The 24,398-nt window shown below is 37.7% G+C and overlaps 1 long non-coding RNA gene and 2 other non-coding genes across 3 annotated transcripts; 2 read left to right on the top strand and 1 right to left on the bottom strand.

The window, feature by feature from the left end:
- The first annotated feature begins 103 nt into the window (after nt 1-103).
- TRNAD-GUC lies at nt 104-174 on the top strand. The gene has a single exon. It is a non-coding gene; the product is annotated as a tRNA-Asp (tRNA).
- Nucleotides 175-231: 57 nt separating this feature from the next.
- TRNAY-GUA lies at nt 232-316 on the bottom strand. The gene is given in 2 exon segments: nt 232-267; nt 280-316. It is a non-coding gene; the product is annotated as a tRNA-Tyr (tRNA).
- Nucleotides 317-5,840: 5,524 nt separating this feature from the next.
- LOC109193500 lies at nt 5,841-22,802 on the top strand. The gene is made up of 3 exons (XR_002056297.1): nt 5,841-5,994; nt 14,516-14,522; nt 22,793-22,802. It is a non-coding gene; the product is annotated as an uncharacterized LOC109193500 (long non-coding RNA).
- Nucleotides 22,803-24,398: the final 1,596 nt, after the last annotated feature.

Here is a 24,398-nt window from a genome sequence, read left to right as displayed (position 1 = left end):
CATTTTTATGAACTATATCGTCTTAATTGATCTTGGTATTTGAAGTGAGATTTGAACTTAAATATTTTGGTTATGTATTCGGTTTTTAAAAGAAAATCCAAAAGTCGTTGTAGTATAGTGGTGAGTATTTCCGCCTGTCACGCGGTGACCCGGGTTCGATCCCCGGCAACGGCGATTTCCGTTTATTTCTTTATGTTTTAAGGATGAAAGAAAATGTATACGAAAAGAAAATCCGACCTGCCGGATTCGAACCAGCGACCTAAGGATTTACAGCACTTACTACAGTCCTCCGCTCTACCAACTGAGCTAAGGTCGGGTTTGCACCGATGGTGCAAACTGGTTATTATGTATAGTACGATCAATGGCTTCAAGGTAAGGAAATTAAAACTTTACTGTTAAGGGTGTATTCAATCATGACTTTTGTAGAGTTTTAAAGACTTTTAAAATGATAAATTTTAATAAACTTTAATTGACTTTTATAGAGTTGTTCAAAACTTTTTAAAACTTTATAAGACTCTATAAAAGTCTATATAAAAAACATTTATAGACTTTTATAACTTTCTATTTTAAAAAATCTACGAAAGTCATTGAAATTCTAAATTGAATACATCCTTACAAACTTTCAATGATTTTGATTCTTATCATTTATAATTTTCTTACAAAACATTTATAATATATAATAAAATTCTTCTTATTATATAGCTCTTCACCCACATTAACATTCTCAACATTATTATTTTTATCCATAGTATGCTGAGACTTATATGCTAATTACTTATATATCAACATTTACATATAAAAAAAAATGTCGGTAGTATTATTTTTTAAAATGAATGGTTCATATTATTTTGATTTGGGATAAAGTACAAATAAGCCACTGTACTATTTGGGAAAAATCAATTAAGCCATCGAACTCAAATAACTCCCAAATAAGCCATTGAACCCGGAAAAAAAGAGCAATTATCATTTTTAACAGGTTAACTCCAGGTTTTTGCTGATTGGATTGCTAAATGTTTATTTTATTTACCTTTTTTTATTATTATAATCCACCTACATAGTAAAATATTTTAAAGTAATTATAATCAAAGTAGTTTTGTTTTGTCTAGATCTAATTTATTTATTTACTATTATTTTTTAAACAAAAGATCCAGTGAAAAATAATAATAATAAATAAATCGAATCTCGACAAGACAAAACTATTTTGATTATAATTACTTTAAAATATAATACTATCCAAGTGGATAATATTATTAAAAATAATAATAATAAACGTAAATAAAATAAACATTTGGCAATCCAATTAGCAAAAACCTAGAGTTAACCTGTAAAAAATGTTAACTGCTCTTTTTTTCAGGGTTCAATGGCTTATTTGCTCTTTTTTCTCGGGTTCAATGGCTTATTTGATGGTTATTTGAGTTCGATGGCTTAATTGCTGTTTTTCAAATAGTTCAGTGGCTTATTTGTACTTTATCCCTTTTGATTTTAGTATTTTTAATGATTTTCTTTATTTACCTTCTATTATATTATTTTCTTCCCTTAAATAACATAAATTTTATTAGTATAAACTTTAGTAACGGAATATTCGGTTAACTATTTATTATTCTTAACTTACTCATTAATTTCTAAAAGAAAGGTCTTAGGTTCGAATCCCATCCCAATTAGAGTTGACATAATTGTTGAACATATACTACGAATATGTTAAAATATATTTAAAAAAATATATAATATAAAATTTAACATAAACTTTGTTCAAATAATTAGTCCAGCTAAATACATAACATTCAAAGTTAACAATCAAAGATTATAAATCAAGAACTTTAAAAATCATTTGATTTTTATGAATATAAAAAAAAAAATTAGGTTAAGTTTTTTTTTTTTTTCGTTTAATTAATCTTTTTTTGATTATTTAGATCAGAACAAAATTTAATATTTCAATTATACTTTTGCATTATCGGTATGTATATTTTATAATGGTACAATTGTACATTACTTTACAAATATTATACTATTTTTTTTATCGGACAAAATTATTCTTACATCGTTGTCAAGCCTGCGCGACCTAACTACAAAGTTGTTAATCATAAATACAATTACACCTGTACTCTAACACGGTAGGATCATTTTCTAACGAAGTGACAATGTTGACATCCCACTAGCTCCATAAGTTTACACATCAGAATGTTATCAATGCATGAAAACTTCTAAAGAAATTTGTAAGTTAATTTTTACTATATCATTATAACAATATCTATTGTAACTATATATTTTGAATCATTTATTATCATCCTCTATTGACATTAATTGTAACAATTGTACAAACTCTCAAAATAATTTGTCTCAACAACGAATGTAAATTAAAAAAAATTCTATGATTTCATTATTGTTGATGAAAAGTATGTACGTCACTTAATTACTCTTATTAAATTAAATAAAGTAGTAGCTACAACAAAAAATAATACATATGCATTTAATTAATTTAGAATTAGATGTCTATAATGCTTTTATTTTTATTTTTTTAAAATTATTCATTATAAAAAATTTAAAAAGAGAAATAATTTCACCCACGCACCCTAGATATAAAAATGACCAAATTGCCACTGCATTTTTTTTTTAATCTTAGTAATCTTGGACATTGATTTAAGCAAGATCAATGGCTTAAATTCAACCGCACCAACCGCATTTGAACCTAATTATATATATGTGTATATATATATATATATATATATATATATATATATATATATATATATATATATATATATATATATATATATATATATATATAGTTGAGTTTAAATGAGGACCACAATATATAGAGGACTGTGCGGACTGATTACGGGCACACAACAAATTAGTATCATGCACACAATTTAATATACAATGGCATACAAGAATATATGTAAACATCATGTTTCGAACCCAAGCTCTATTAATTAACAAACCTATGCACACAACATACAAATTATGGCACACAACTACATTAGGCCATGCACACGACATACAGCCTAATGGCACACGACTACACCAGTCCGCACAGTCCTCTATAATATAGTGGTCCTCATTTGAACTCAACTCTCTCTCTCTCTCTCTCTCTCTCTCTATATATATATATATATATATATATATATATATATATATATATATATATATAGACCCCTAAGGACAAACAATTCTGAGCAATGCAACATATTAATTCTCTCCATATATTTTCTCTATATTTTTTTTTTCATATACTCGTTATTTTAATATAATGGTTGTGTTGATCTGCCGTTGACTGTCCAAGAGTCATAAAGCTAATATTCGCTCTATTCGTGGGTATCGCTACAAATAGTCCCGTGGTCCCTATCTTTAAAAAATCCTCCTTAAATAACCAGCTTCTGCTAAAAGAAAACTGCTAATCTACCACCCTTATACAAGGGTATCCGCGACCCTTGTACAAGGGTCGCATATGATTGAGCTTTTCGCAACCCTTTTTGTTGGGTCGCGAATTTATTTATTTATTTATTTTTAAAAACATAGGGTATCCGCAACCCTTTTCAGTAGACACGGTTATAAATACGCCTTATTTCAAAAAACTAATTTTTAAAAAATAAATTAATAAATATTAAAACTCCTAAAATCTACACAGCTGGAACTTTCACTATGGAGAGCACAGAATTTATGCAAAGTATTCACATTTAAAAAAAAAATTATATTAACTGCGTTTCTGCTCGGAAACTCGACATGTATTTTTTTTTTTAAAAGAAAATGCGTCCCTTTTGTTTAAAAATGGTCGCGATTTCTTATGAGTTTATTTACAAGTTTGTCAATGTACATTTAAAAAAAAAAACAACTTTTTGCAACCTTTTTTTTCAAAAAAAAAAAAAAAAAAAGTGGCGAAAAGTCGATCAGATTTATATATGCTATTTTTTGTACGCTCATTGGATATAGTATATATGAGTGACTATATACCAATTTCAATAACAAAATTGTCTTTGTAATTCACACTTATTATTACATCATTCATATGTTTGAATTGTATACGGTGTATGTCTTACTGACACCAAGCTATATAAGATCTTAAAATTGTACAACAAAATATTACTGATGGGAATTGAAATGTATTTAATTCTCAAACGTTGCTATTAAAGGTTGACTTTAATGAGAGTGTTTTTTTTTTTTTTTTGAAAATAGGGTGGGCGTGTTTAATCGCACATATGTTTAGGGATTAGGGAAGCAAATGAGTGTAGACTGCAGAGATAACATTTTATTAGCTTATCGACATTTTGGTTTGGTCATTTTTCTTGCCTTGCCGAATAGAATCAAGCTAAGCTATTACTTTTTTGTTGATGTAATTGGGTGGCTTGTTCTAGATTTATATGGGCTATGTTTGCTAAAATGTTAGTCTATCAGTTAATTTTAATTCTTAATTGATTACTATTAATAGTTTGACTTGGTTAAAAAAATCAATATAAGTGTTTGGTTAATTAGCTTTCTGTAACTTCAAAATGCTAAAATTCAAAAAGCTACTCAAAGCAATTTTTTCAATTAGTTTTTTGAGAAAAGAAATTATACTAAACAGTTATCAGGTAACAGTTAATTTACCAAACACCTTTCTACAATAAGCTAATGTTATCAACTAGTTATACCACTAATTAACCCAATCAGTTAACAGCTAACAACCATTTACCAAACAGGGTCATATTCTTGTTTAAGTTTTGCTTTTATAATGTCATGTGTGTTGAAAAAATAGCATTAAAATGACATTTTAAGTAACTATTTTGTGGTACAATTATCAGTAGGGTCCACTTCCGATTTGGGTCGGGTCAAAGTGGATTTGGGTTCTTCGTAGTGAGACGAAGAGATTGATATATTGTACGCTCAAAACGGATAATAGGTGAATGAGATATTGATTCTCAAAGTAGACCCATTGAGTTGGAAAATTAAGGGAAAAAGTGAGCTTTTGCCCCACATTGGTTTGGGAAGAGGATTTGTCCCACTATTTATACAAGAGTCCTTTAAAGGCTTATTGAATTGTATAGCATAAAGGCTCTCTCTTGCGCGCAAAGGGGGTGATTGAAAAGGCTTGATTCAAACTTGAGTTGGAAGGCCAATTGCTCTAGTTTGATAGGTGGCTTGATTCAAACTTGAGTTGGAAGGCCAATTGCTCTAGTTTGATAGGTTCGAACCTAGGCCACAACGCTCTGAGCACTCTTGGGAGGTGGAAAATAAGGTTTTTAAGGAAAGAGTGATCTCTTGACTCGCGCTAAAAATCCTATACTCATAGACGAGCCATCTTTCGGTTTTGGATTATGCAATTATAATATGAGGATTATACGTTCCAATTTTGGTTGATATATATTTGTATATCTTTTTCGTAGATATATATATATATATATATATATATATATATATATATATATATATATATATATATATATATATATATATATATATATATATATATATAGCTAAAATGGTTTTTCGGGCGATAGAGAAAGCTAGAAAACTCTATTATCAATATTGGAATTATCAAATTTGGACCCCTAGAAGAAGAAATTTTGTTTCTCTAATTTCACGAAAGGAAAACCTTTTTCGCTCTGCTTAGCCTTATCCCCCAACAAGAATTTGGTCATTTTTACGAACTTGATGTCGCTAAATCTGCGAGTCTAGAAATTCATTTCGGCCAATTGAACTTTCTCGAACTGTTTCTTTTTCAGAACTACCCCATGGCTGGATAGATAAATGTTTGGATTTTTGCAATTATTTTTTAACAGGGGTTGCTGAATATCAAAAACTTATTACACAGAATCCCATTTTTTTAGAACGAGTTGAAGGTATAGGCACTATTAGGGCAGAAGAAGCAGCAATTTATAAATCACAGGCTGAAACAGGTGAAATCAAAGGACATTACTTGAATGCTACTGCAGGTACATGCGAAGAAATGATGAAAAGAGCTATATTTGCTAGAGAATTGGGAGTTCCGATTGTAATGCATGATTACTTACCATAGGAGTTTGTCGCTAGGTATTTGACCAAATAGGATCGTCCAGTTCCTATAGAACCTATCACTAAAATACCCCTAGAGGGGGATAAGGCTAAGCGGAGCGAAAAAGATTTTCCTTTCGTGAAATTAGAGAAACAAAATTTCTTCTTCTAGGGGTCTAAATTTGATAATTCCAATATTGATAATAGAGTTTTCTAGCTTTCTCTACCGCCCGAAAAACCATTTTAGCTATATATATATATATATATATATATATATATATATATATATATATATATATATATATATATATATATATATATATATATATATTTCGGATATATATTGAATAATATTTTATATACTTATGTGTGTGTATATAAATATTATTTTGCGATATTAAATCGATTTTGGTTCATTATCACCAACAGTGTGTACCAAAAAAAATAATTTTATAATTCACAATTTTTTGTCTATGTCTTATAGAAACCAAGCTAAGATCCTAAAATTGTGTGGGCAACAAATTTTGTAGATAGTGGATTGAAATGGATATAATAATTCTCAAATTATAATTCACAAAATCTTGCAATTAGAGGTTGGTAGTACTAATTCTCGGGTGTACTCGTAGTGCATATTGTATATTGTATGTATGTAATGTACGAACAATATACTAGAGAAGAGATAGAGCAAATGTGCTTCTTTTATTAATGTTTTTGTATCTTTTGTAGAGAGAAGGGAGAGCAAGGAGCCCATTGTAGAGAGGGAGAGAGTGGAGAGTTAAGAGAAGGACCCCCCACTCTGAGCGCTAAGGGCCCTTTTATAGGTCACAATAAGATGACAGGTTTGACCCGTCATCTTTGACCTTGACCCGCTGACTATGATCACGACCCGAACCGTTTGACCCCGACCCAAATAGGAGCACGGGGCGTACGGGGAGCCTGAACTCGGGGTATATTTCCCATCAAGAAGCCCCTCCAGTCCGTGCCCTGAAGATGAGTTAATGAGGAAGGGTTCGGGCTGGAAAACTGACTTCGGTCCGCGACTTACGTCGGTTGTCTTGTTAAAAACCTTCAGCTAATAAAAAACCCAATGGGAAAAATTTTTAGCCAAGGAAAAAAGAGCACAACGCTAAACGCAGTCTGGTGGACTAAAATGGGGGTTGCCCAGACGGGAAGCTGGCTAAGATCGGGAGATCGGGTTAGCTGCGATCTAGAGGTCTAGTTTATCGGTCTATCGACCGGGTTGCTGGGTACGAACGGGAGGTTAAACTAATTTTCGATTTAGGGATCGAACTTTCTACGATCTAACACTAGGAGACCCGATGGTCTAACGATAGCGAGATGTGCTCGTTTACGAATCAAAAATCCTAGACAAAGGGACACTAGGAGACTCGATGGTCTAATGATAGCGAGATCGGGAAGGTCGGTTAACTCGGGAAATGATGACGGAACCGGGAAAATCGGTCTACACAAGAAGTGCTTTTGGCGAACGAGCTACTCTACAGCGTAGCCCCCCACTCCCTTAGGTGCGAGAATCGTCAGCATAAGGGTGTAGATGCGGTGGGTTCTCGAGTTTGCCTTCTCACTTTGATTGCGATCGGGAATGACCTGATCTAGCTGACCGCGGCGGTGCACCACCGGGCGACTTGCCTAATCTATAGGACTTTGAAACTTTGCTAGATCTAAAATATACCGATCAAGGGATCGGACCTCTAACGCGATAGAGGATTTATACGCTACCAATCGAGCGATCAGATTTTGGGTGTGATTAAGCGATAAAAAAACTGACCAATCACCAGATTAGTTTTGAACTGGGTCGGAAGTCCGACCTCGCGGGCTCAATTGCCTAACTCGTAGGTCTTAAAGCCAAGATACGATCTCAAGCTAACTAGGCCAGTGGTGGCAAGGCCACCCCAACCGGTCGAAAAATACCTACCTTGTAGGCCTTAAAACCGAGACATGATCATGATCTCGAACCAGCTGAGCCGGTGGTGGCAAGGCCAACCTAAATGGTCGAAGAAGTGCCTACCTCGTAAGGCTTAAAGCTGAGATACGATCTCGGGATATCTAGGCCAGTGGTGGCAATGCCGATCTAACCGGACTTATCATATGACTGGAACTGGAGGACCTTTGTCCTTTTTGGTACAAAACTGAAACAAAAGGAACCTTGTCCTCTTCGAGCTTGGGCCGGAACTATAGGAACCTCGTCGTCTTCGGTATGGAACCGGTACTATAGGAACCTTGTCCTGTCTCTTCGGTATGGAACCGGAACTATAGGAACCTCGTCCTGTCTCTTCGGTATGGAACCGAAACTATAGGAACCTCGTCCTGTCTTTTCGGTATGGAACTGGAACTATAGTTTATGCGACCTTGCGGTCGTAAGTTCGGAGCCTCATCCGATTGGTCCGGATACCAAAATTGCCTATTTAGTAGGGATTGATGCCGGGACTTTTCCCGAACTTAACAATGTCGGTGGTGGCGTGCCCAACCTAGCCGAGCTTAAGGTGCCAGTGGTGGAAATACCACCGTACCCTAACCGGACTTAGTACATTTAATTGTGCTAACTATTACAATTTTCTAAGTCACTAAACTAGAACTAAGTGACTAATACAACCTACACTTTAGCTTATACACTCTATGGTGTAGAATTACTACAATTTACAATTAAATATAAATTAAAGTGTTACAACTTTAAAGATATTGGGATACTGCTTGTTGTGCCTTTTGCTCAAAGAAGATAACGCGTGTTTGGCTCCACACACCTCGTAACAGGCCGACCATCATATCCTCTAAATACTAAAAATGGTTCTGCCATGGACATCAATCGGATTTTCAATAGATTAATCTGCTCGGGAATCAAATGCTAATATTACCGGTCTGTTAATGTAGACCCGGACCCGACTACACCCAAAATACAGTCTACTTTCATCTCAGAGTTCGTGTATGTAGAGGAAGGAACGATCATCACCGATCCTAATTTCTCAATCGGTCAGTCAATGAAACTCAGCTTCTACCATGCTCGGGATAACCCTCTGAAACATCAGTGAAATCAACAACACCGGTCAGCGAAGTTGAGAAATCCGTGCCTATTGCTGTCGGTGCGACCGGACTTACGCTTAGCAATGTTGCAGTGTAAGATTTTCCCTAATAATATATATTATATATTATATATTAGGGCCTTAATTAAGTGGTGCAACTTGAGTAGGCTTATTAAGTGGTCTGGTTGGACTTAATAACTAGTAGTTGTTAGTCAACCAAACTCTGTGCCTAATATAACCTGGATTGATGGGATACAGGATTATGGATTAGATATCACATTCAGTTATGGTACTCAGAATGCTCAGTAGATACCAATACACCATCTAGGGTTCTGAGTCAGGTCTGAGGCAAAACATGGCTGACGGTCTACCGTTAGGAGGCAACACAACAGGAACATCAACTATGGCTGGAGATCAACACGGCTACGCTTCCGATATCATACAAGGTTAGGTTTCTCGTATACTATGGTTCATATAGTTAGACTATTGTATATCTAACATGCAGTTCATAGCACAAATGATCGTTGCGGTTAAAGAGGGGCCGGCGATCATCTGACATCTGATTGGAACTGGATACTTGCCGGGTGACACTGATTCTTCCAGACTGAAAATCTTCTTCGAGCTCATGCTCTGCGAGACAATACAAAAGATTACTAGTCTGACCAGTTACTGTACTAGTCTGTCCAGTTACTGTAGTTGGAGGAGTTATAACGGTCGACCATTGCTCTGGAAGTAACAAAAAGCTTCAAGCTTGGGGAAACACAGAAGTCCCTTCTCGTAGTGCAATCCATATGAGAAACTGACTGTCCGCCACCTCACCCTTCGAGCAGAAAACTTCAACCAGCTTTGCCATGGATGCCCGGTAACTTCCCGGCTGGTGCGCCTTTCTTGAGAGGCCGTGATGAACTTTGCGCCAAGAAATGATCGGAGACATGCCCGGAGGTGGCCCTAGAAATACGCTCGGAACTACAGCGGTTAGCTGATGCTCGGAATACAAATATGTATACATACTTACTCTTAGATTGGGAACAAGCCAAGGTGACAGCTCTTGATTACTCAAATGGCGATATTAGCTCGGCGATTCTCGAGGAAGGTTGAACTAGGGAACCATTGATGCTATTGCAATGTTGGTTTCTGAACAACTTTATGTAACGTTTATCCGTTCTAGGGAACCCATGAATTAGAGAAGTTTCTTGGGGAGGAATACTAGTTCTATGGCCCTGGCTTAAAAGCTTTGTTGCTACTAGTCCCTTTGCGACGCTACTCTGTCTAAGGAGTTGGTTTTTAACCGAGCTTCACCTCGACCAACTTTCTTGGGAGTATACCTAAGAATTGTCTATCATATTTTGGTTTAATCTGTTTGTTTATTAGGCCTTCTTGCTAATGTGATTATGTTCTTTGGTTAATTAAAGAGTAGCCACAACATCTTTAATTTACCAAAATTACATATTAAATTTTACTCACATAAAGTTAATGCAAGAATATTGTAATTCACTCTGCGTGATATGGCAAAATTTAGCCCACAGGCAATTTTGTTATATTTGTAGGGTGAATTAGGATGAAATACCATACTATGATCATAATTTGCCCACAGAGATTATGTATCGGCATATAGTTTTGGTAGTTTTGTCATTAAGGGTGGAAAAATCAAAATCGCACCCATTCCGTTTCCACCATTCAGTTTTGGTAAATTCATTATGCGTAAAAATTTAGCCCACAGGCAATTTTTATGGCATCCGAATTTATTTTTTGCATAATTTTACATTGGTAATATTATGTACTTCAGTATCTCTCTCTAATTTTTTGTGCCTCGAAAATTCTAACCAAGCAATAATTATTATTCTTTACAGTAACTCATCCTATCACCCAAACACAAATTAATGTTCCAATCCTTAATGAAGATAACCACAAAGAGTGGAAAGATGCTATTCTCCTGCAATTAAGATTGTTAGAGTTGGATTACGCTGTTCTCAATGAGGATCCCCCAGAGGTTACTGGATTACGATGGGAGAAATCCAATCGATTATGTGTGGTCTTCATTAAGTCACGAATTTCCAGAAAAATTTGTTTTTGCTTTGAGGACATTAGGAAAGCTAAGCCCTTGCTCAATGCTATCGATGATAACTTCATTGTATCAAAGAAAGTTTTGGCAATAACTCTAATCATGAAGTTTAGAAATTTGCGTCTTTTCATTGTCAAGGGAACGCGTGAACACATTGTGCAACTCAGGGATATTGCGGCTCAATTAAAGAAGTTGGAAATCATTGTACCAGATGATTATTTGGTGCGTTTTGCACTTGATACCCTCCCTCAGGAGTACAATCCTTTTAAGATTTCCTACATCACACAAAAAGTGGACTGGTCTATCAATGAATTGATAACCAGGTGTGCAATGGAGGAACAAAATCTTGTGGCTAAGCTTGGGTATGTTCCATCTTCTTTTGTTTGTTTCAAATCTAACATGTCAGAAGTTAATACTAATTCTTGGTGGGTTGACTCTGGTTCTACAATCCACATTGCAAACTCTTCGTAGGTTTTGACAAAATTGAGACAGCCGATGGGAACTGAGTGCAGCATCTTCTCTGGAAACAAGATTACATCACCAGTCGAAGCTGTCGTAGTTTGCAATTTAGTTTTGGACAATGGTTTTGTATTGACATTAGAAAAGACATTTTATGTTCCTAGTTTTTCTAGGAACTTAGTTTCAGTATCTAAACTTGTACCCTTCAGATATTCTTTTGAATTTAATACCAATAATATCAAGTTAGTTCATTATTCTACTTGTGTTGGTACTGGTACATTGTCCAATGGTCTTTTCCGTCTTAAATTAAAGAATGATTCAGTTTACAATTCTTTACATGTTCAAAACGGCACCAAATGGTGTAGTATTAACGACAATTCCTCAATGTTGTGGCATCGGAGATTAGGTCATATCTCCCTTGAGCGTATTAAAAGGTTAGTAAAGGATTGAGTACTTTTTACTCTAGACTATACTGACTTTGAGACTTGCATTGACTGCATTAAGGGTAAGCAGACAAACAAGTCAAAGAAAGGTGCCAATAGAAGTACAACGTTGTTGGAAATTATTCATACTGACATATGTTGTCTTGACATGACAATACCTGGTTAGAAATATTTCATCACCTTTATTGATGACTTTTCAAGATATTCCTATGTGTATTTACTTCATCATAAACATGAAGCATTGGATGCCTTTAAATCATTTAAAGCTGAAGTTGAAAACCAATGTAACAGGAAAATACACATAGTTAGGTCTGATAGGGGTGGTGAATACTATGGTAGATATACTGAGAATGGACAAGCACCTGGTCCCTTTGCTAAGTTTCTTCAAGAGCATGGATTGTTGCCCAATACACCATGCCTGGTTCTCCGGACCAAAATGGTGTAGCTGAAAGAAGAAATCGGACTCTTCTAGATATGGTGCGGAGTATGCTTAGCAACTCTAAGCTTCCGAAGTCGTTGTGGGATGAAGCACTTAAGACGGCAACGTATATATTAAATCGTGTTCCAACCAAGGCTGTCCCTAAGACACCATGCGTGTTTGGGGATGTCCGTCTGAGGTGAGGATATATCACCCACACGAGAAGAAACTTGACCCAAGGATGATTAGTGCTTTCTTTATTGGATATGCACAATCTTCTAAGGGTTATAGATTCTATTGTCCATCTCATACTACTAGGATAGTGGAATCAAGGAATGCTAAATTTCTTGAAGATGACTTGATTAGTGGGAGTGATCGGTTTAAGGACTTAGTTCCTTCCTTTGATCATACTGACTCTCAACCTTCTATGTCATCTGGTGGGGTTGTACTTATCCGCAGTGCTCCTTTAGTTCTGCCTGCAGATATACCACCTACCGTTGAGGTTCCACAAACTGTTGAGGATCAACCTTTGGAAGAACCAGTTCAGGACTCATAGCAACCGCCTGAACTAGATTTCGAACCAATGGTTGAACCAACTCAGGATATACAACAAGATTCTGAGCCGATGCAGACTGAACCAATTCAAGAACTGCCACCAGTTCCTGAAGAGGTAGTTGATCCGCAGCCTGTACAAGGCGATGGGGGTCCAACCTTAAGACGGTCTACTCAGATAAGGCGATCAGCAGTTCCTAGTTATTATGTTTCATATCTACAAGAATCTGACATAGGGGCCGAAAATGATTCTGAAACATTCTCTCGAGCCACAAATTGTGCACAGTCTGACTTATGGTTGGAAACCATGAAGGATGAAATGAATTCCAAGAAGGACAATGGAGTTTGGGATCTTGTTGAGTTGCCTAATGGGGCCAAGGCCATTGGCTGTAAATGGGTTTTTAAGACTAAAAGAAACTCATTAGACAACATTGAGAGATACAAGGCCTGGCTTGTTGCCAAGGGATTTACTCAAAAAGAATGAATCGATTACAATGAGACCTTTTCTCCTGTATCAAAGAAAGATTCACTTCGGGTCATTCTGGCATTAGTTGCACATTTCAATCTTGAGTTGCAACAAATGGATGTGAAAACCGCTTTCCTAAATGGTGATTTAGAAGAGGAGGTTTATATGAAACAACCTGAAGGTTTCTCTTCTAGGGGTGGTGAGCATTTAGTATGTAAGCTTAAGAAATCCATATACGGTTTAAAACAAGCCTCCCGTCAATGGTATATAAAGTTTGATGGGGTAATTTCTTCATTTGGTTTTGTTGAAAATCCCTCAGATAATTGTATATACCAAAAGGTGAGTGGGAGTAAAATTTGCTTTCTTGTTTTATATGTGGATGACATCTTACTTGCCACCAATGATAAGGGGATGCTTCGTGATGTGAAACAATTTCTTTCTAAGAACTTTGATATGAAGGATATGGGTGATGCCTCTTATGTTATTGGCATTAAAATTCAGAGAGATAGGTCCCGGGGTATACTGGGTTTATCTCAAGAAACCTATATAAACAAAGTTTTAGAGAGATTTCATATGCGAAATTGTTCACCAAACGCTGCTCCCATATCTAAGGGGGATAAATTCAGTTTGGACCAATGTCCAGAAAATGACTTGGAGAAAGAATCCATGGAGAACACCCCTTGTTGGATGTCTTGGATATATTCAAGTCTGTACAAGGCCGAACATTGCTCTTGCGGTTGGAATGCTTGGGCGTTACCAACACAATTTGGGGTTAGACTATTGGAGAGCTGTAAAGAGGGTTCTAAGGTATCTAAGATGAACCAAAGGTTACAAGCTTGGGTTTAGGCAGACGGATAATTTAGATGTTGTCAGTTATTCAGAGGCGGACTTCGCTGGCTGTGTTGATTCTTGAAAATCAACTTCAGGGTGTGTCTTTATTATGGCTAGTGGGGCTATCTCATGGAGAAGTATTAAACAGTCCTTAATAGCTACTTCTACCATGGAAGCCGAGTTCGTTTCCAATTTCGAGGCAACTTCACAGGGTGTTTGGCTAAAGAATTTTATCTCTGGGCTTAGAATTAAGTACATCGACATCAAGTTCTTAGCAATTAGAGAGCGTGTCAAAAAAATAAAGTTGTATTCTTTGAACACATTCATACTGAGTTGGTGTTAGCAGATCCCTTGACTAAATGCATGCCTTCAGTTAAATTCAAGGATCTGGTTCAGAAAATGGGACTTTTTCCCACTATGGAATTTGTATATACATTAAGTTTCAATAAAATTCTTTGGCATTCAGACATTTTCTCAATTAAGTGTGTGCACCTTCATTTGCTTCATATTGATGAGAAAATGCACTTCAGGGACTTGGAATAAACATAGGGTTTATTTCGTTGGGTTTTGTTTCCTAATTAAGTGCTCAATGGCAATATGCATTTGATCATAATGGATACTACTCGTGCTAATGAGAACATATCATTATGGTTGGTGTTTTTCTGTTGTTGAGTGGTAGTGCTTGCACCAAGTGGGAGAATGTAACGTTTATCCGTTACTATTATTATAATATTAGGATAAGTTATGATAATATTCAGTGTTTGATATGTGGTGCAACACTAATAACCTAATAGCTAGACTACCATTATGATTAGGAGTTTGGTTAGGGTTTAGGAGACCTAAAGACAATCAACCACAATGATGGTCAGTGGTTATATAAGGTCACTAGTCCTCTCACTGCTCACATTACATACCTCATACACCATCTAGAGAGAGCTGAGTAAAGTGAGAGACAAAATACTCGTTATCTCTGCAGCAGTCCAGATCGCTCAACCGTAACAAGAACTATGGCTGGAGGTTAGTCGATCCTATTATCACATATTATATGATGCATGTGATATTTTAGTCTAACACTTTATTCTCCGCATTCACGCTTTCTGCCCGGTTGGGAATGGTTCTTGGTTGGTGATGGTTACCTGGGAAATAAAGCAACACCAAAGCCCGTAATGGCTGCTCGGGGAGCCGATCAACTTGCTGGTCGGAGGTCACAAGGCTGACTGGTGAATCAAAATGAAACTGTCGGTGCTACTGCTATCGCGATAGCCGGGGCGCTCGGAAATACATGAATAGTGGAATCGGCGCAGACTGGTCGGCATTCTCTGCATGGTTTTAATATCCTCGACAAAATGCTGATCGGTGCGGAACTCTCAATCAGCAGATTTGACTGGCTCTCCGCACTGCTGGGTATGCAATTATGATATTCCGAAAACAATGCTCGTTATTCGGACTTGGTACTCTGCTTGGTGAATTCTCTGAATTTACAATCGCCTCGGTTATGATGACATTCATCTATGCATTAAACTTCATCTGAACTTGATCGGGAAGCGATAAGAAGCCCGCGCATCCGATGACAAAACTCACGACCCTGACTTGAACTGCGCGGAACCGACTGGCGGAACCGGACAACAAAGATTCGATGACCTGACCAGCTGATTGCTCTACTGGTAACTCAGGAAGATGACATGTGATAAGCCTCATAATTTGTTTGATACCCGTACGGTATTCCAGTTGTCTATCTGGCGATCGACAACTCTCATTCTTGCCTATGATAGTGCTCTGTTTCATCGAATATGCTTGATGCGCACACTCGGATTCACCGGCCTGTTCGAAGAAGACCGGTAACGGAACCTTTGTTCCTGGGGGCCGGTGGTCGCTCGGAAGAAAATATGATGATCATTCCTCATACACTAAAGTTCTAATCTTTTCAGCAAGCTAAACCCGACTGGACTGGGAGGTCCATAGCACGGCCGATCAGCCCTGAGAAAGAATGAGGCTAACGACCGCTCCGCCATGGTATGCTCGGGAGAACATGAATAACAAGACTATCCACAGTGCCGAGGCACGCAGTTCTGGAGTTCAGGAACGATCAAACACTGGAGGTTGTTGTAGCTTTGGCTATAAATCCCCGAGATATGAGATCTTCATGCATGTAATATACTTATTTTGGATGGATGCACGTTGCTTTGATCGGAACCACCATTATGAACGACAATCGTCCTCCAAGCTAACCTAAGCGCCTATTGCTCTTTAAAGTTTATGCCCGATCATGGGTCGACCGGGAAAGTGAAGGTATGAGGCCGGGAAAGCGGGGTCTCTGTTAGTAGTCCCGTCCAATCACCTACTCGGGATGTAAGCACATAATTCCATGTTGTAACAATAAATACGTGGCTATGAATTAAAGAGTTAGATCACCAACCTCCAGCCACAGCTTTAGAAATTGTTTGCCTGGGACGCGTGGGTCACGAACGGAAGTTCCTCGGGCTGCTGTAAATCACCGTAGATTTTGGTTGTGTTTCTCTCACTTCTTTCAATGACTTTTAGATGGTGTATGATACGTCAACTGAGCAGTGAGAGGACTTGGGAGTCTAAATAACCTACATCCCATCAATGTAGGTAACTAATTACCTAATGCTGACTAAGTTCTAATACTTAGTCAGCCTATTGATTTGCACCACTTATTCAATATTATTATTGTTATAATAATAATAATAATAATAATAATAATAATAATAATAATAATAATAATAATAATAATAATATTAAGGGAAAACGTTACATTCTCCCACTTGGTGCAAATACGGAACCCAAGAACAAGATTTACACCAACCATAATGACATGTCCTCTTTAGCGCAAGTAATATCCATTATGATCAAATGCAAACTGTCCTTGAGTCCTTTAGGTAATCAAACTTAATGAAACAAACCATATGTTCATTTCAAGTCCACTGAAGTATATTTTCTTATTGAGATAAACTGAATTGTGTACACACTCAAAGAAAATATCTGAAGTAGCTGAAGAAAAACTTAATTGCAAAAGAATTTCATTATTAAACTGAATGTATATACAAAATTACAAAGTGGACGAAATTCCCATTTTCTGAATCAGATCCTTGAATTTAGACGGAGGCATGCCTTTAGTCAAGGGATCTGCTAGCATCAACTCAGTATTAATGTGTTCAATGAATACAACTTTATTCTTGACACACTCCCTAATGGCTAAGAACTTGATGTCGATGTGTTTACTTCGACTCCCACATTTTTCGTTCTTAGTTAGGAAGACTCCAGCTAAGTTGTCACAGTAAACTTTCAATGGCTTAGATATAGAATCCATAATTCTAAGCCCGGAGATGAAATTCTTGAGCCACACATCTCGCGAAGTAGCCTCGAAACAGGACATGAACTCGGCTTCCATGGTAGAAGTAGTTATTAAGGATTGTTTAACACTTCTCCATGAAATTGCCCCACCAGGCAATATGAAGACGTACCCGGAAGTTGATCTACGAGAATCAACACAGCTAGCGAAGTCCGCATCATAATAACCAACAACATCCAGGATGTCCGTCTTCCTAAAACCCAACTTGAAATCTTTAGTACCTTTGAGATACCTCAGAACTCTCTTCACAGCTCCCCAGTGGTCTAAGCCTGGATTATGTAAGTACCGCCTTAACATACCAACGACAAAGGCAATGTCGGGCCTTGTACAAACTTGAATATAGCCAAGACATCCAACCGCTTCAGCATATGGAATATCCTTCATACGCTCCTCCTCCAAGTCGTTCTTAGGACATTGGTCCAAACTAAACTTATCCCCTTTTGCAATGGGAGCAACATTCGGTAAACAGTTTTTCATCCGAAACCTTTCCAAAACTTTGTTAATATAGGTTTCCTGCGATAGACCCCGTATGCCCCGGGACCTATCCCTATGAATCTTTATGCCAATGACATAAGATGCTTCACCCATATCTTTCATATCAAAGTTTTTGGAAAGGAACTGTTTCACGTCACGAAGCATCCCCACCTCATTAGTGGCGAGTAGGATATCATCCACATATAAAACAAGGTAACAGATTTTACTCCCACTAACTTTCTGGTATATACAAGGATCTAAGGGACTTTCAACAAAACCAAATGATGAAATGACCCCGTCAAACTTAATATACCACTGACGGGAGGCTTGTTTTAAACCGTATATGGACTTCCTAAGCCTACACACCAAATCCTCACCACCTCTAGAAGAGAAACCTTCAGGTTGTTTCATATAAACTTCATCTTCTAGATCACCATTTAGAAACGCGGTTTTCACATCCATTTGTTGCAACTCAAGATTAAAGTGTGCAACTAAAGCCAGAATGATTCGAAGAGAATCTTTCTTTGATACAGGAGAAAAGGTCTCCTTGTAATCAATTCCTTCTTTTTGAGTAAATCCCTTAGCAACGAGTCTGGCCTTGTACCTCTCAATGTTACCTAATGAGTCTCTTTTGGTTTTAAATACCCATTTACAGCCAATCGGCTTGGCCCCATTAGGTAACTCAACAAGGTTCCAAACTCCATTACTCTTCATGGAATTCATTTCATCTTTCATGGCTTCTAACCACAAATCGGACTGTGCACAATTCGTAGCTTGTGAAAACGTTATGGGATCATTTTCAGCTCCAATGTCAGATTCTTGTAGATACGGTGCATAATAGCTAGGAACTGCTGAACACCTTACCCGAGTAGACCGTCTTAATGTTGGAACACCAGTACCTTGTGAAGGTTGTGGCGCAACTACCTCTTCAGGAACTGGATGTAGTTCTTGAATATGTTCAATTTCAATCTGTGTGGGTTCAGGATCTTGCTGAAAATCCTGAATTGGTTCAACCATTGGCTCAAAGTCTAATTTAGGAGGTTGCTGTAAGTCCTGAACTTGTTCTTCCAATGGTTGAGTTTCAACAGCTTGTGGAATCTCAACAATGGGTTGCACAATCGCAGGCGTGACTGAAGGCAGCCTGTGGCGTCACCACCGGGAGTAACCCAGTTCCGCCACCACCACCGTCCTCTACGGACAGTCAGCCGGTGCCACCAGGACACCGTCCATCACTGGCGAACACAATCTGGCGAAGACGTCCATTACCGGCGAACAAATTCCGGCGAACAAACACGGTAAGAACAATAGCAGTCCAGACGGGAAAAGAAAAAAACCAATTGTAAATTTTTTTTATTTTTTATTTTAAAAAATTCTAAATGCGGAAAAGATCCAGCCATAGCTTTAGAAATTGTTTGCCTGGGACGCGTGGGTCACGAACGGAAGTTCCTCGGGCTGCTGTAAATCACCGCAGATTTTGGTTGTGTTTCTCTCCCTTCTCTCAGTGACTTTTAGATGGTGTATGATACGTCAACTGAGCAGTGAGAGGACTTGGAAGTCTAAATAACCTACATCCCTTCAATGTAGGTAACTAATTACCTAATGCTGACTAAGTTCTAATACTTAGTCAGCCTATTGATTTGCACCACTTATTCAATATTATTATTGTTATAATAATAATAATAATAATAATAATAATAATAATAATAATAATAATAATAATAAGGGAAAAGTTACACGGGAAGCATACATTACTGAACGATCGAGAAGTTTGTGCTGAGGCCGGAGGCTATCTAGCAGTGCATTATTTTCTTTCCCTTTTGATCTTTCCTTTTTCGCTTCTCCTTTTCCACTAACTCGATCCTCACGCCACTCTTGCATGCAAAGTCTGAATTTTATTTTATTTGTTTCCTAAAGTTCACCGCCACATGCAACCAATCAAAAGAATACGATAATTATATTAACTTTTATTTTTCTTTTACTCTGCCACTATCTCTTGCTCTTCTCTTTATGTTGCCATATCCCCTCTGTTCTTATCTTTATGCTGCCATATCCCCTCTGTTCCCCCTTTAACTTGTGTGTTCTTCATGAAAGCAGGAAGAAACACAACAAGAAATGACGCGGAGGACCTGGTGCTGGCTCCGGCTCTGCATGGTGGGTAGAGCCTCACTGAAGACGAACAAATGGAATACGGTGATGGTAGCGATGAGATGATCCACATGATGAAGATGAGGCCGCTGAAAAGGAAAATACTCTCTGCCCAACTCGAACAACAAAGATCCATATGATGAATCAAGATGGCTTCTACTTCACTGGTTTCGTTGATTGCTCTGTCGGTGAAGCGGCAACAGCAAACCCGCGTGAGTCTGATTCAAGAAACTTGAAGGATCACAGAAATGGTGCGAAACAAGTGGGCAGTGACCCCGAAGGCAGTGGTGAAGAGAACTTGCGGATGGTGTCGTGGCCTGAGACTCTTGCCGGCGGCGAGCTTCTAGAGTTGCGATGGAAGGGACGGTGGTTGCATGCGGCTATGTGACTGCAGTATCTTCTTCGAATAAGAAACTGATGCCCAGGATCCCTGTAAACATCAAGATGAATAAGATGCGAAAGGTGAACCAACAAGTGAGGCGGTCCAGTGGTCGGGATCCTTTCTTGGCAGTGGGAATGCCTGGGTTCGAACCTTAAACCAACTTTGCCCGATCCCTTTGTTACAATGGTAGGAATATAGCTTTTTGCCACGGCGCCAAAATGATAGTACTAATTCTCGGTGTACTCGTAGTGTATATTGTATGTATGTAATGTACTAACAATATACTAGAGATAGAGCAAATGTGCTTCTTTTATTAATGTTTTTGTATCTTTTGTAGAGAGAACGGAGAACAAGGAGCCTATTGTAGAGAGGGAGAGAGTGGAGAGTGAAAAGAAGGACCCCCACTATGAGGGCTAAGGGCCCTTTTATAGGTCACAAGAAGATGGCGGGTTTGACCCGTCATCTTTGACCATGATCCGCTGACTATGACTACGACGCGAACCGTTTGATCCCGATCCAAATAGGAGTACGGAACATACGGAGAGTCTGAACTCAATGTATATTCCCCATCAGAGGTTAATTCAACAATAGTGATGTATTTAATTTATTGGACATATTTATAGGAAAGCAAATACGAATCTGTACACAGAATGACATCTTTATTTAGTTATTTTTCCCAGTCTGGCTGAATGAATTCAAGTGATAAATGTGGTTGGAGACTTGGAGTACAGTGGCTCGCTCAAGATTTATATTATCTTGTCTAACTTTGTTTTCTCTATTGAACTATATATATATATATATATATATATATATATATATATATATGTATATATAAAACAATGTGTTTTTATGTAAGTCAAACATGCTTAACCACATAATTTTTAGACTATTTGGTTGTCCCATCTTACTTAAAACCAATTTGTGATAAGTAGGTAGACATTAACCATTTAACGACATTCGTCCTTTGTATGTCATAGTACCACGTTTTGAATCGAGCATGGGCGGAACTCGGCCAACCCGGCCGACGCTCAACATTATCCCAAACTCATTTCCTCTTTCTTTACGAGAGGAATGGTTGGGGATTGGAAGAATCTTCTCGCTCCACAGATGCAACAGCGCATTGATGAAATTACAGAGCAAAAACTACATGGTTCTGGTTTCAGCTTTCGATAGCTTCCATCTCAAGCATGACCACTGATGGATTATATTAACCCGGGGGTCCGAATTAATTAACCCGATTAAATGAACGAATTATGACAAGTATAGGATTAAATCAATGTAGATGATGATGTAACGAAATAAAGGGACGAAGTGTGTATGAATATAAGTCACAAGGACAAATAATGTATTAATTGCGTATGAAATGCTATTACAAAGATTCGGATAATGTAATAACAAGACAAATTATGAATTAGGACTGATTGTGTAGTAATGAGATAGAGCTATGGATAATGGATCAGAGAGGTCTAAACAAGACACAAATGAGTGTCTTTATACTCCAATCCGTAGTGAATCAACTGACCTAGGATTTGGAGCACCACGTCGCATACTGTCTCATCCTTTCCTCATTGGCCTCAAACTCGCCGGTCACTTAGCGGACCACAAGTCTGGAGTCGCATTGCACCCTTTACATAACCATTTAACGACATTCCTCATTTGTAAGTCATAGTATCACGTTTCGAATCGAGCATGGGCTGAACTCGGCCAACCTGGCCTACGCTCAACATTATCCCAAACTCATTTCCTCTTTCTTTATGAGAGGAATGGTTGGGGATTGGAAGAATCTTCTCGCTCCACAGATGCAACGACACATTGATGAAATTACAGAGCAAAAACTCCATGGTTCTGTTTTCAGCTTTCGATAACTTCCATCTCAAACTTGGCCACTGATGGATTATATTAACCCAGTGGTCGCCTTCTCTACGGAGAAGGAGACAAAGCTCGATGTTTGACTAGTAATCGGATTATATTGTTCTAAGCGAAAGGATCTTGGGATTTGGGGAAATGTTTGGCGAGCTCGGAAGTGTCCTAGGCGACGACAGTCTGGACTTTCATCGGAGCTTCTTTAAGCATTTTCGCAAACACTTCGCATACGCTGATGTGGAGCATTTGTTTGACGGTCTCGGGGTCGTGGCCGAGGGGAACCAGGGAGGCGGCGGTGTCGGAGCAGTCGTCGAGGGATCAGGTGTAGGGAATCACATTAATCTGTTCCCATAGAAATAGCTAGCCTCGTCGGCGCCTTTGTCACCTGGTTCGCCAATTGAATCGGCTTCGCGAGGATCTACTTCACTTTATTTCACCGGAATCTTGCTAGCATGTTTCCAGAAACCTAATGACCTGTGATAGCAGGTCATTTACCGGTTTTTGGGCTTCATTGCATCAAAATAAAATGTTGATGGGTGTAATTGCACCTTTTAAAAGTTTAGGGGGCTAATTGACTTTTCAATTAAAGTTCGAGAGCCTATTTGACACTTTTCCCTTTTGCAGACCTTCTTATGATTGATGTCTTATTTGACTCTTTGAGTCTGTAACTTTAAAACAATTGTCCTTTGGAAAGGACTTTATCTTATCTGCGCAACCACTTGTTTTATTAAGTTTTTCTTTTGGTTGTTTAAATGTATTGATCTATTTAGAGTTGTTTTTGCTAAATAATCTAAACGAGGAGTTTGTTAGTGTTTAGTATTGTAAACTTTAGCTTGTAATTGACAGAATTATTATAGTAAAATAGATAGGTTAGGCTTTAGTGTAAATTATGATGCTGATTGAAGATCTGGCAGATCAGACACTAGAGCCGTTGGAACTACACCGACTTATCTACTACAGCTAGAAGAGCTGTTACGTAGTCTGATGTTATTTTACATGAAATATTCTTATATGGTTAAAAGACCTCAAGGGTAAGACAATAATTCATGATAAATGGAATATCTTGGAAATTACTTGTTAAGAGTATTATATATGCTAGTTAGAAAGAAACTTCAATAGGGTTGACAAGAAAGAATTACAAGAGAAAAATGGTTCAAAAAACTATGTCTATGTTTTACAAGGAGAATACTTTGATGATAATAGTCACCCATTGTTCAACGCCGTTCCTCACGATTGTGTCCCTTTCTTAGAGGATTAACTGGATTAACCAACTGATGAAAAGGACTGACAGATTCAGCGATGAAGTCAGTCAGTAATAACAGATCATAGAGATGTTTAAAGAAAGAGATAACAGCACAAAGCAAAACACACGATGTTTACCCAGTTCGATACAGTGTGTATCTACGTCTGGGGGACGATCACATAAGCGTCCAATCCACTAAATCATAATCCAATGTATAAAGGTAGAGAAACAATAATCTCACCCAAGTGCCCCACACAAGGTACGTACCCAGTCTACACAGGTTTAGTGGATTGTTGAAGGTGGAGAGTCATGCATACAGAAGTCCAATGAAATCCCTTCACTTGGAGAGCCAGCTCTGATGCAGTCCACTTCAATGACGCTTTTTACAGTTGTTCCCACAACAGTGTGATCACAGTGTCCTTTCGTTTAAGCAGCAGTGGTTCTTCTCAAGTTCTTCATCTTAATCACCATGAACATGTTGTTTTGAGAAGAGGCATAGGAATCAAAGAGCTGATCTCACAAAACTGATAAGGAGTGTTTCTTCTCTCTTGAAAGCGTAACTATAATTCTCTTCGAATGAGGATACTTATAGTTCCGTCGATAGAACACTCCTTCCATAGATGTCTTTGATTGTAGATGGTAGGACAATATTTGAAGAATGTAATCTTAAAGATTCGGTCCATAC

The sequence above is a fragment of the Ipomoea nil genome, unplaced genomic scaffold (assembly GCF_001879475.1).
Source record: "Ipomoea nil cultivar Tokyo-kokei standard unplaced genomic scaffold, Asagao_1.1 scaffold1895, whole genome shotgun sequence".
In the NCBI taxonomy this organism is placed as follows: Eukaryota; Viridiplantae; Streptophyta; class Magnoliopsida; order Solanales; family Convolvulaceae; genus Ipomoea; species Ipomoea nil.
Note: the sequence above shows the minus strand (reverse complement) of the source record. Positions and strands in the feature narration are given on the sequence as shown.